The 12,873-nt window shown below is 42.7% G+C and overlaps 1 long non-coding RNA gene across 2 annotated transcripts; it reads left to right on the forward strand.

The window, feature by feature from the left end:
* Nucleotides 1–257: 257 nt before the first annotated feature.
* LOC106885829 lies at nucleotides 258–5,662 on the forward strand. 2 transcript variants are annotated; one of them, XR_001411509.1, is made up of 3 exons: nucleotides 258–858; nucleotides 1,098–1,731; nucleotides 5,579–5,662. It is a non-coding gene; the product is annotated as an uncharacterized LOC106885829 (long non-coding RNA). The 2 variants fall into 2 exon arrangements; XR_001411508.1 differs by lacking the exon at nucleotides 5,579–5,662 and having other exon boundaries at nucleotides 1,098–1,783.
* Nucleotides 5,663–12,873: the final 7,211 nt, after the last annotated feature.

A 12,873-nucleotide genomic window follows, 5' to 3' on the forward strand; every position in this document is an offset into this window, starting at 1 on the left:
CCCCCCCGCCACTGCCCCCCCCCTCGCGGGGAGGGGCGGGGCCTGCTTGTGACTGACTGCTCCGCCAGCCAATCGGCTGTCGAGAGGAGGAGAAGGGCGGGCTGTGGAGGCGGTGGAGCTCGGCCCTGAGGCGGCTGTTGTCAGTAGTGGTGGCGAAGGGCCCTGGGGAGGTTGGAGGGGAGGAAGGGAGCTACGGTGGTTGTCGACCCTTGTGGAGGAGGCGGTGGTGGAGGCCGGTGGAGGCCGGTGGAGGCCGGTGGAGGCCGGTGGAGGCCGGTGGAGGCCGGTGGAGGCCGGTGGGTTTTGGGAGTGTGGTGGTGGATGGGTCCTGTGGAGGCTGCGGCCTCTGAGGTGGTGGATGGGCCCTGTGGTGGGAGCCTTGTGATGGTACCAGGTTCCTGTGAGGGGAGATGAGGTGGTGGATGGGTCCTGTGGTGGGAGCCCTGTGGTGGTACCAGGTTCCTGTCAGGGGAGACGAGGTGGCAGTTGTCCCTGTGAAGGCAACATGAGGCCCTTTATTCCCTTTTGCCCACCATGAGCCTGGAACTGCAACCGCTGGTTTTGTGGCCTGCTTGCCTCGTGTCTCTGTTTGAAACGAGTGGTTGGGGTCTGGGCTAACAGAGACATAGCCTGGGAGTTATACAGGGGCTTTAGAGTTTTGAGACAGGCATGGTAATTAAGAAGGATCTGGTATTACAATAATACCTGCTCTGGCTGTAATTCCTATTACACCTGTAATACCTAATATTAAGAGTGTGATAGTCAGAAGGCTGAGTTGCTCTGAGGTGAGGGTAGTGGAGTTGGCTACAGAGATTCTCCGAGGTGAAGGAAGGTGATTGACTGGGTTGGGCAGAGAAGGTGAGTACCACAGATTTCTACCCATAAGTGGACAAAGTTTTGGATTTGGGTGCCCTCATTTCAACATCCTTTTATTAACACACAACAAATCTCTTTTAAGATAACATGTGTTGTGAAAAACATTGATGTGAAAGGCTAGATATTCAGTCCCCCTTCCCTACTAAAGCCTTCAACTATAAGATGCAAATGCGTATCTTCTTTTATAAGTAACTTTAATTTTATTCTTGCTTTTGGTGTAGGATAAAGCCTGGAACTGAAACAGCATGTACCGGATTTGCAGCTGTTAGACTGAAAAGATGTAGATGAAGACTGAGAAGCATCCTTGTCCTAGGAATATTGTTCACCAAGTACACGAGGGAAGAGGACGAGTAGAGACAATATGGGAGTCATCACTTCTGCATACAGACTGTTTGAATTTATCTTAAGCTTTAAGTCTCTAGGAAGAATAGACTCTACCAATAGTTTTTTGAAATGTATCCTAATTCAGGATTCAGATTAAAGTAGGTTAATCCAACAAGCCACTAAAATGAAAAGGCAGAATGGAAAATTGATTGTTGAATTATGACTGTCACATCAGCTCTAATTTAACATGGTGACATCAAGATAAGTCAGTGTCTACCCATACATGAGTTCATCAGCGTGACAAGACGGTTTGAATTGTGAGACTCCCAATTCCTAAAGGTGAAACGCAACTGAATTATAACCTACTGAGAGGTTGGTTGGAAGGCACCCATGGGTGAGCTAAACCGGTGCTTTCCTAAAACAAACCAGAAATTGACTGTTTTGTAGTTCAGAGAAAAGCTTAACTGTGAGAAAATATGAAATCCTACTCGAGGATGAAGACTGAACTGAAGAAGAAATTTGTAAAACCAGGTAGGCTGCTTGGTATGAACCCAATTTGTTAATAAACAGAATGTACTCGCAACATTTGGCTGGTTTACAGGATCCTCAAAAGTTTTGGAAGCGGATCAAAGTTTTGCTTGGGCGGCTGGGATTTTTCCCTCTCCCCTCCACAATACAGCAGATGAGGAAGCTTTTAGAGAGAAGTGGTCTGGAAAACATGCTGAAAAGTGGGGGGCCGCAGCTCCCCGTGCCATGGGAGGAGAAGGTGGAGGCCCCAAGGGGTGCTGCTGTCTGAGGTGCTGAAGCTGGAGGGCAGCGAGGAGGACCGACCCCCCCACCACGCGTCCCCTCCGCTCCCCCCTCACACCAGGCAAAAAAGTAAGGCTCGGGTGTGAAAAGCCCACTCTTCACTTTGACATGTTTAGATGAGGGATCAAACTGGCAACTGGTTGTGGCTGTTGGGCTGCTGGTTAGTGTGTTTAAAAATAGAGATTCTGATCTTTCTCCTGACTTTCTGAGGAGAAAGACCTAGGTGGATAATTGGATGACCATGAGCCAGCAATGGGCCCTTGTGGCCAAGAAGGCCAATGGCATCCTGGGGGGCATCAAGAAAAGTGTGACCAGCAGGTCGAGAGGGGTCATCCTCCCACTCTGCTCTGCCCTGGGGAGGCCCCATCTGGAGCACTGGGCCCAGTTCTGGGCTCCCCAGTTCCAGAAGGACAGGGAACTGCTGGAGAGGGTACAGCTACAAAGATGATAAGGGGCCTGGAGCATCTCCTTTGCAAGGAGAGGCTGAGGGACTTGGGGCTTTCACCTCCTTTGCGAGGAGAGGCTGAGGGACTTGGGGCTTTTTAGTCTGGAGAAGAGAAGGCTGAGGAGGGATCTGATCAATGCTTATAAATACTTAAAGGGTGGGTGTCAGGAAGATGGGGCCAGTCTTTTTTCAGTGGTGCCCAGGGACAGGACACGAGGGAATGGGCACGACCTTGAACATAAGAAGTTCCACCTGAACATGAGGAGGAACTTCTTTCCTGTGAGGGTGGCAGAGCCCTGGCAGAGGCTGCCCAGGGAGGTGGTGGAGTCTCCTTCTCTGGAGACATTCAAACCCCTCCTGGACACGTTCCTGTGGGACCTGCTCTGGCAGGGGGTTGGGGGAGATGATCTCCAGAGGTCCCTTCCAACCCATGTGATTCTGTGATTAGTCTTTTTACCATCAAGGCATGGCTTGTGAAGAGGGTACGTTTGGATTTTATTACATTATTCCTTAATTATAGTTCTCTGCCTCACACTGCTGGAAACCCTGTGAACTACCTTGGTGCAGGTATGCAGGCTACACTGCAAAGCTCCTAGACAATATTTTTTCTTGTGTAAGCATCATATTTTGTGAAAGTTTTCTCTTTTAAATCTGGGCTAAAGCAGAGAAATGGCAGTCTGACTCATTGGTCTTTACTGATGTGTATGCACTATGAAATTTAAAAAGATAACACTTCAGAAAGCTGGAGCACGTTCTCTGAAAATGTTGAGGCTTTACCATTTTTTTTAGAAACTAGAATTCACAGGACACACAGCCATAAGAAGCTATACAAGAGAACAAATGTGGGTGCACTCAATTTAAAAAAGAAAAAAAGATGCTTTCTGCTTGCTTCCATGAGCTAAAAATTTTAAGGTGATTATCCTGAAAAGGTGTTTATAAAGGTTCCTGATGATTATAAGCGTAAAACTTACGTATGATGCACACAGCAGTTTAGGTGCTGGTAGAAATAACACAGTCCTGACTCAAAATAATTAGCTTTGCCAGAGGACTTTCCTTGAAACTCATTTCAATTCCAAGACACACTAGCACTGGGATTTGATAACATCCTCCACTCAGGACTGCACAAAGAGGGCTGAAAACAAGCTGTTATGAAAAGGAATGAACTGATTGGTCTCTGCAAACTCCAAGCCATGGAGATAGTGCTGGAAAGTGTCATCATGACGTGGGGGGTTCAGAGCCAATCAAGCTGAGGGAGAGGAATCTTTGCAAAACTGCTACTTCAAATGACAGGGTTGGATAAAAAAAAAAGATGTGTATTTTTATCCTGGGATAAAACAATTCAGGTTAGGGGAAAATGAGTGTGAAGCAGAGATGGATGCTCTTGACAAAGAATGCTTAAGGAATGCTCACACGTTACACATCTCATAGTGATGTCTATACAATAGGTACTGTGGTTAGTAATACATTAGCATATTATAGAACAACAAATATCAGTCATCAGTAAATTATGCATATTTAATGACTTTCTTATCTGCTCTGTCACTTCACATCTTTATTTCTTCTTTTTTTGTTTAACGTTCAGGTAACTCCTTTTGTTTTAAAAGCTCTTCGTTTTCTGTCTCTCTGGTTTTCTTTTTGCTCGCCTCTTCCCTAAAACAAATTTTCAAACGAAAATTGGGTACAATTTTACCTGTTTACCCAGCCTAAGAATTAGCACGTGGAAGAGGAAAGGATACCTGGTCATGGTGGTTTTTTGTCCCCTGTATATACTGACAAAGAAGGTTTTTTTATGTTAAAAAAAAAATGCACCAAAATAATACCTGGTCGTGGTGGTTTTTTGTAAGAAAAACTATTCCCCTGTATATACTGACAAAGAAGGGATTTTTATGTTAAAAAAAAAATGCACCAAAATGCAGGAAGAAAACAGAAATTTTGGAAGGCTGTGAATTAGCTATTCCACTGCAGATGTTACAGTTCTTCTTGGTTACCACAAGAGGGACACAGAAGGAAAGCTAATGGAGGATTGGGGAAAAAAATTCAAAGAGCAGCTTGATGCAGGTTCATAGCAATTTACATTTTCCTTTTGTTTTGGAGGACCTTTTGGGATCAGAACATTCCCATAGCTTCCTTCATCCCAAATAAGCTTTAAAAAGCTTTATAGACCTTAGAAACAGTGATAATAAGCATTAATAGCTAAAATGGATCTTTTCCCAGAACTTCTTCATCTTTCCTCAGTGTTTTCCCATTGGAATGTCTGTAGTAGTGTCGGGACAGGGAGCGGTTGGGCTGGCTGTATTTTTGTTTCATTTCTAGCTGTTGGACCAACAAATATTGCAGCATTTAGTAGGCATGTGGAGAAGAAGGTTAGGGAGCTATTTTTTGTTTATTTCTATTTAATTTTCCCAAATTAATGGCTGATGATCCAAATGTCGTAAGATCAGAGCTCATATAAATGCCTTCATGAAACAAAAGGACCATAAAATCCCCTTAAGTAAATATTGAGGGGTTTATTGGGCTCTCGTGGCATTAAAAAGCACAGTCTTAATATGCACTAGATTGAAAGTAATGCAGCGTGTATGTTTAAGGTTATGCAGTCTATTAATCCTTAATGTCAGGAAAGCTTTACTTCCAGCCGTGGTGAGACAGAGGCATCACCAGTTGGGCATGTTGCTTTATGGGATCTGGACAATAATACTGGGAGAAAAAGCTGTTCTGAGTAAGATGGAAAAATAAAAACTTTTTTTCTTTTTTAATTATAACTTTATGGACTTCAGTCTTAACGCTTAAATTCGTACAACAGGTATTTTAAGATTGCATTAAAAGCTCTCTGTCAAGTGGTACTGGATTGAACGGTCATTTTTAAAAAGCCCTTTAATGCCCAGAATGTTTTCACAAGCTCAAAGCAGATCAGAAAAGTATTATTGTGTAAATGTAAGGATTTCTCTAAGGTGCCAGAAATCTAAGTGCAACCGTAAATGCAACCCAGCTTTGATTTCAGGAGTACGAGTAATGTAGTGTAGAAGATTCACAGAAAAGGGCTATTATTCATTATCAGGGGAATCTCAATGCTTTTATCCTTCAGCAAGTTGTGTAATATTTCTGTTTCAACTGATTTACCTGCAGGTTCAATTGTGGCTATAAAAAGTATTCCTGAAGCAAGTCATGGGGAGGTGACTTAAAACAATGATGGAAAAGGAGGAGAAGATCCTGACATTTCTTCAGTGATCTTGAATGGAGAAGGTACTTAGATATTAAGGTGATGAGTGACATAAAAAGATAATAGCAGTATATGAAAGCCAGTAAATGAAACTAGCTATAAACTCTGTGTTATAAACCAGTTTTCTTTCATTGTCTGAGCTAAGTGGATACTAAAAAGCTAATAAAGTGCAAAAAGGTAACTTAATATTAAAATGCTAATATTAAAAAGACTTTATTTCAGTATAAAGTTTGAAATCCTTCCCTTGAAAAATGTATTAAAATCCTTTGTAGCTCCCACTCCTTGAAAACAGGTGAAGTGTGTGTTCACCCTAAACAATGCCACGTTAGCACATGGATCTGAATTCAAGGAACTAATGTAGAGGAAAAATCTTTTTATAAACAGAGCTCCTGGCTTTCTGCAGGTTTTTGGTACTATGTGAAGTGTTCTACTTCTCTTCAACTGGCCACAGAAGTTAAAGATTGCTAGCAAAAAGGCATCATTTCTAAAATCTGAGAAAAAAACATGCTGGAATTGATGGATATATTCAAGAAGATATTTGAGAGTATCTGTTACCTATTAAATCTGGCTTTGGTAGGAGTTCTGGAAGGAGTAGAGTTGTTAAAAATATTCGGTTTCTAAAGGGGCATCAATGTTTCTTTAAATGGGAATTCTTCAAAACAGATGTTGTTGTATCTGAGCTTAAAAACAAATTTTGCAGCTCATGATTGACTACAAAGAGTGTCCATGTTTCTTTGTTTTAGTTTCTGGCAGGTCTCCTGGGCAGATGGAGAAGCAGTGAGGTTATTTCGGTGTAATGTAAAATCCAGGACTTCACAAAGGGTTTTGATGTGTGCTTGAATCTTGTGGACGGGTGTTCCTCCCTCTCTTTTAGTGGGGAAAATAGGAGAGTGGTGAATTTTCAGGTTATCCCTGATGTCTCATTTAAGATTATAAATACTTTTGAGTTTTAGCAACATGACTTCTAATGTGGTAACAGCTTGCTTTCTTCTCAAAACATTACTGCTTTACAGACATGTTTTTAATTCTGGGGGAAGATAACATGCACAGGGTTAAATATGAGGTTGTTTTTGTAAAGAGTATCTTAACAAATCATTTGAAAAACAGTATTTTTTTAGTCCCACCCTGTCTTTTTCTTTGCTTTTTGTTTAAGTGGATAACATACTTGCATTCTCTACATATAAAGTAAATCCTTCCAAGTAAATCCTTCTTCCTGCTGGGAGAGAAGTCTGTTAATTTGGCACTTGTCTTAAAATGAAATAATGTAAGCAATCCAGTAATTAGGTGTGTTGCCCTTTGGGTTTCGCCGGGGGGGTGTATCTAAACACACATGTAGGAATGTGTCTTTAGCCACATTATGTGGTTACGTGACTTATACGAGTGGTTCAGATTCCTGTTGGACTAAACACCTGCATCCAAGATGGTCCTTGTCCTGAAATATGAACCATTTAATTTTTTGGTCTCCAGCTCTCAAGAATATTCCTCTTTCTTTTTTTTTTTTTTTTTTTCATGGACATCTCAGTTCCTTTTGGTGTGAAACGCAGAGTTCACCAGCTTGGCCTTAACTTTTTGTTGCAAATATTGAAGGTTGAGAAAACAACAAGTGTAAGAACTTTCATACTGTAGTAGCAGCTATAGGTCAGGCTGGTAATATTAACAGTTGCTTTTCCTTTATTTCTTGCTGGAAAAAAAAAAACCCCAGATCTAGAATTGAGGGAGGCTAAATGTTTTAGATGTTGCAGTTGTTTTGCCATCATGGAAGCCCTTCCTTTAGAAAGCCTCTATTTCTGATGGCTGGGGGTGAGTGCAGGGCAAGAAGAGGTTGGGTGCCTGAACCAGACTGGTTTCAGGATGGAGAAACTTACTTGAAGTGGAAAGAATGTTTTCTTTGCAGAATGCTGTGGATTTGAGGAGGAACCAAGCCAGTACTGAACGCAGGTCATGAATGGTTACAGTGCAGCTTTGTAATGCCTTCCCAGAAGTCATGAGTTCCTTGGAAATGTACCCAGGCCACTGGTGGCATTCCATCAAACAGGATATGAAAAGATCAAGAGGGGAGTGGGGTCCCAGATTTTAAAAGTGCTCCTGAGAGTGAACATTTCAGTTGATTACACCACCTACTTCCTAAACACAGTGGGCTTAAAATACAGTAGACTTGCCCCTACTTTCTTGAAGCAAGATTTCCCACTATAAGATTGATGTTGAGGAGTGTTTCATGTAGTTCCTTTGCTAAAGGTTAGTGGTTTTCCCTTTCTTGGTCTGGTTTCATAGGCAACTCCAAAGCTGCTAAGCCAGGGCAGAGGTGGAGTGATCCTCTCACCCCAGTTTGGTGGGGCTGGTTGCTGAGTGTTTCTCAGATGGGATGATTTAAGACCCACTGACCTGCCTTGGGAGCTGCAGCACCCTGATGGCAACACCTCAGGACCTTCTCTGGACCTGATCTATCAGGCTTTCAACAGCTCAACAGTGTGAGGAGGCAGAGTTCCCACCATGGAAGGCAGCCAGTGTGACAGTGAGTAAATCAATGGAAAGGTGCTGGAAGAGCTGGGAAAAGATAGAGAGATAAGGAGTCCTTCCACCCCGTTCCCTCCAGTGTCACACAGACCAGCCATTATCCAGTGGTGCCGTTTGAGATTCCCATTGCAGAAGCTTCTGCAGGTGCTATAATAAAAGTGGAGTCTGCTTGAATTCCTGGACCCTGAGCAAGGCCCATGGCAACGCCACGAACCCATCGTGGAGTCTGGAAACTCTGAACTGGGGCTGTTTTTACTAAAAAGGTAATTACCGGGCTTGATTTATGATCAAATAGAAGTTTTCAAGCAGCTTCTCAATTCTGATCCAAAAATCCATGAGCCTTATGTCATGTGGAGGAAACCCAGAACACAGAACATTTTTTTTTTTATGTAGTTGTTAGCAAATGTTATTAAGAGCATGAAATGTTGTTGAACTCCATCCTAAAGTCCTTTATTTCAGCTTGAGTATGAAGACAGAGCAAAGGTGCTACGGGAAGCTTTCTGGCAAGAAAAAGGCATTCCAATCTCAGACAAGATACTAACTTATTAGGCCACCTTCCTGGCAGCAGATTAGTTTATGACTTTGCTGGAAGAGGTGATTTGCACAAAGGATATGAAGAAGGTCTGGAGAGCAATAATTCTAAATAGCGCTTTAGTAATGATGTCATTTAAACAAAAAAACTAATGTTAAACATTGGGCAATGAAGGCCTTTGGATCAAGAGCAACACAGGGCTACTGGCCAAAATGCAGAGGTTCTTCAGCAGGAGAAGTTGCACAGCGTAATGAAGAGCTGGTGGAAAGTCCAAAGCATGCAAGGTCATGATGGAAAAGCCATATTAGAATAATCCTGAGGAGTGGCAGGATAAATAACCCAGTATTTTCTGGAAGCGTGAGGGCTTGGAAATGGAGGGGAGGAAGGTAAAGTCACTCTAGTCAAATAGTGTTTTCACTCGTGATCAGTCCGTGTGTCTTGAAGGCAGAAGACCCAGTCTTGGGTCAGCTGGAGCCCTGCAACAGCCCAAATGATTGTGACCTGTTCTCTTGGGGCTCCAAACAAATCCAGTTCTTACCTGCATCCACCTCCTTTGCTGGGGAAGCAGAAAGGCTGAAACAAAACAAGGGATATTATTCTTACGGAGTTGACAACTTGGTGAACATCAGGAAACATGGAAAATGTCTTTTAAAAACTGGGTTTATATTTTTTTTCTTCATAGGATGACCCATTACGGTGCTGAAAGTGGTCTGAACTGATGGATGACCCAGGCTGGGGTGCAGAGATTAGCCCTTTACTAGTAAGTACGTATCATTTTAATCAAATTCCCAGTGAATCCAGCTATGAATAGCTGAAGGCCTGGTCAGCTTTGTAGGAGGCCTCACATGCCTTCCTCTTTATTTTTTCCTTTTTATACCATTTGTTCCATATTCCGCTAGAGGCCACCACAAACCTGATCTGGAAAAAAAAAAAAAAAAGAAGAAAAAGGGAGGGGGGCACCTGCAGTACTAAATGGGAAAAGCTCCTGTTTTATAGGGAGATTTAGAAGTGGAACTTGGATGTCCCTAGAAACAACTTCTCTTCCCGCTGTGTTAGGAGTAACTCCCAGCTGTGACTTGAAGCCAGCAAATGATCTCAGGCTGTGAGATCAGATTTTGCTGAGTATAGAGGGTTAGACATGTTCATTACTCTTTCCAGAAGATCTCCAAACCGAGCCATGCGTCGATATTTGATTTCCTTGGGAAATATTGGCCTTCACGGTAGCCTTTACTGCACTTGTGTATAGAGATTCAAAGTTCCAACGTTGGTTTCCTGCCTTGCCAGTAGAAAGTTGCTTTTGTCATTGCTATTTATTCACCTGAGGCGTGGGGTTCCTGGAATTGTGTGTGCTTTCCTGGAAGAAGTGGTGAAGGGTGTAATGGCTTGTGCAGAAAGCATCCAAAGGCTGAAAAGATGTCAAGGAGAGACAAGGCAGCTGGAGTTTAGGGAGAGCTCTCAGATTCCACTCTCATGATAGGTATTTCTCTGGCCGTCATTGTCTCAGGAACTCGATGTCACTTACACCCAAAGTGTTTTGGCTTGAATAAAAGTTAATGGAAGAAACTGCCTGCTGTGCTGGCCAAAAGCAATTGGCCTTTATTGAGGGGATGCATTGCACAAATACAGAGGTTCAAACTTCTCGTTTCCATGTGGAATTAAAATTTGAATAATTCTGTGACCCTCACAATTAGGCTAAATATGTGTCCTTGCAATCTTTGGATGGGAAGAGCAGTTTAGGTGAAGCAAGGACTTACTCTGAATCTTTACACAGACCATGATTCTGAAAAATACTGTGGAAAAAAAAAAAAAAAAAAGATTGGATTTGCTTTTGTGGCTGTTTTTCTGCTCTGGGTGGGGTCAGGAGAAGGAATTGCCAGAAATCTCCAGAGCCAGTTCATTCCTGTGAGATTTCTGGTCTGATATTTTCTTGAAAACTCCAGAGGTTTGGATTAGTCTCCAGGCTCCATCTTTCTGGAGCGTGTCCCACCACTTGCGAGCCCTTGTGTACACGCCATTTTTCCATTTCTTTAGGGCTGAAAAAAAAGCCCCAAGCCATAGTCTGGATGATGTTGAATTTTCCTCTGACTTTATAAATGATGCACAAAGAAGCACAATTTTCGGATCAAGCCAGTAATCTGTAATGTCTCAAAGCTCATGAAAATAAAATGTGCGTGTGAAAAGAGATGCATAAGATGACCTGACAGCGTGCGTGCCAGGAAAAGCAGGCATTTGTGACTTCTTTGTTTCCACAATCTGTGACGTTGGTGAAACAAGTGGTTTCACAAATGCAACTGTTTCCTTTAGGGCTAAAGAGGCCTCTTGAATCGATTCTTGCACCCCTTAATAACTTTCCCTAGCCTGGACCAGGTAGCAACAGACGTTCCCTTCAGCTCTGCAGAAGCTGCCACTCGAATAACATTTCTGAGACATTTGGGTGTGCTTTCAGGGGAAATACTTCTACGTGAGAATAGCTGAGTATTTACCGTTGTTATCTACCCCAACGTGAATGAGGGCTCAGCTGCCGGGCTCTCCGCTCTGATTTCTGTTTGAAAATTCACCTTCATATTGGATGAGATCTCTCTTTTGAGAGAGACAAAGTGCTCCTGCTTCTGAGGACGATACCTGTCCTTCCCCACCCCCAGAGCGTGGGCCCTCTGAACATCTTTGTCTATTCATTCCTGTGACAGCCCTAATTATCTTTGACAGAAAGCCTATGGAATGCCTCCGGCACACACTGGAAGGGGGACAGCAGTGTGGAGAATATACTGCCTTGGGATAATAATGGGCTCTGTCTACAAGAGACTGGGTTTGTCATTCTCTCCTCAGCCTTGAGGAGCTGGCATCCTTTTGTGGTCAAGATTTTGGGAACAATTAATGAAGGCATAAAAGACAGTTTCCAGGAAGAAGCTCGAAATAAAAGTTATTAATCAGTCGAAGGAGGGTATAAGCAAAAAAGATTGAGAGAATGTTAAGCTGTGCCACCATCATAGGAGGAAGAATGATTTTTGTGGAATACTAAGGCTCTGCTTTAATAATAAACCCGTTTTCTTTTTTCATGTTCAAGATTCTCACTTTACATATGGATAATGAGACCACTTTAGAGAGCAGCCTTGACAATCTGCTGGTGCTTCCTATATCCCTCTGTTCTTTGTGCCCTCCACGAATCTCCTAGTCATCCTGATTCCACTGCAATTGAAGAAAGCATCTCCACTTGAAACATTTTCATTGTTATTCATACAGGCTTTTTCCCCTATTTTCCTTGTGGAAGAAAAAGTCATATTTCTTCATGAGAGCGTTAAACTATTAATATTAAAACTGAACTTAAGCGTGTAGCCTCTTCCTGAGACGAGAAAAAGAGTATTTCATTTAGTGATTGACTTTTTTTTCCCCCCTTTTGTGTTCCATCTGGTATTTTGAAGAGTTGAGTTTGGAGAAAGCCATGGTCAGGCTTCTGCCCTCATGCTTTCAGCATCCTCATAGCCAGGGAAGACGTGGGGAGGGATTAACATGGTATGATCTGTCTTTTCTTTTAGGACAGAGGAAGTTAACTCTAATTCTCAACAGTGAAAAGGTTTATGTCTCCTGCAAACAGCTGACTGCACATTACATTTTTACAGGGTACCTCAACAGTGGTCTTTTGATCGCTGGTGTCCTGAAAAGACCTGATTTCTTGGTGCTGGTTTTGCTTATTTCCAGCTGTTGAATCACACTAGATATCTTCCTTCTGGTTTTTGGTTTGGTTTCTTTTTTTTCTTTTTTTTAAGCGTAAGCAGTAGAACTAATTGCTCTGGGGAGGTTACGTGAAGGCGAGCAAATGGGAAGAAAAAAAATGGCCCCAGTTGCAGTCGGTAAGAGAGGAAATGTCAAGAGAACTATCATTAATTTTGAATCAACACTTATTAAAAAGCTACAGCTTTTTGCTGCGTGTATCCAGGAGACCTGGACAGGTCCGCTTAATATAACTTTTGGTGTGGAAAATTTCTTGATGTTCCCCTGAGGTGTGTCCACAGAAAGGACAGCTTTGTGGTCTGTCTGCACACAGTTATTAGAACTACTGGTCCAGCTTGTTGGGAAAGGTGACTTTACCACTTCACACTCCTGGGGCAGACTAAACTGCAAAGTTCAAATTTTCTCTGTGGGTCTTTGGGATGTGAC

This window comes from Calidris pugnax, unplaced genomic scaffold (assembly GCF_001431845.1).
Source record: "Calidris pugnax isolate Ruff unplaced genomic scaffold, ASM143184v1 scaffold46, whole genome shotgun sequence".
Taxonomy (NCBI): Eukaryota; Metazoa; Chordata; class Aves; order Charadriiformes; family Scolopacidae; genus Calidris; species Calidris pugnax.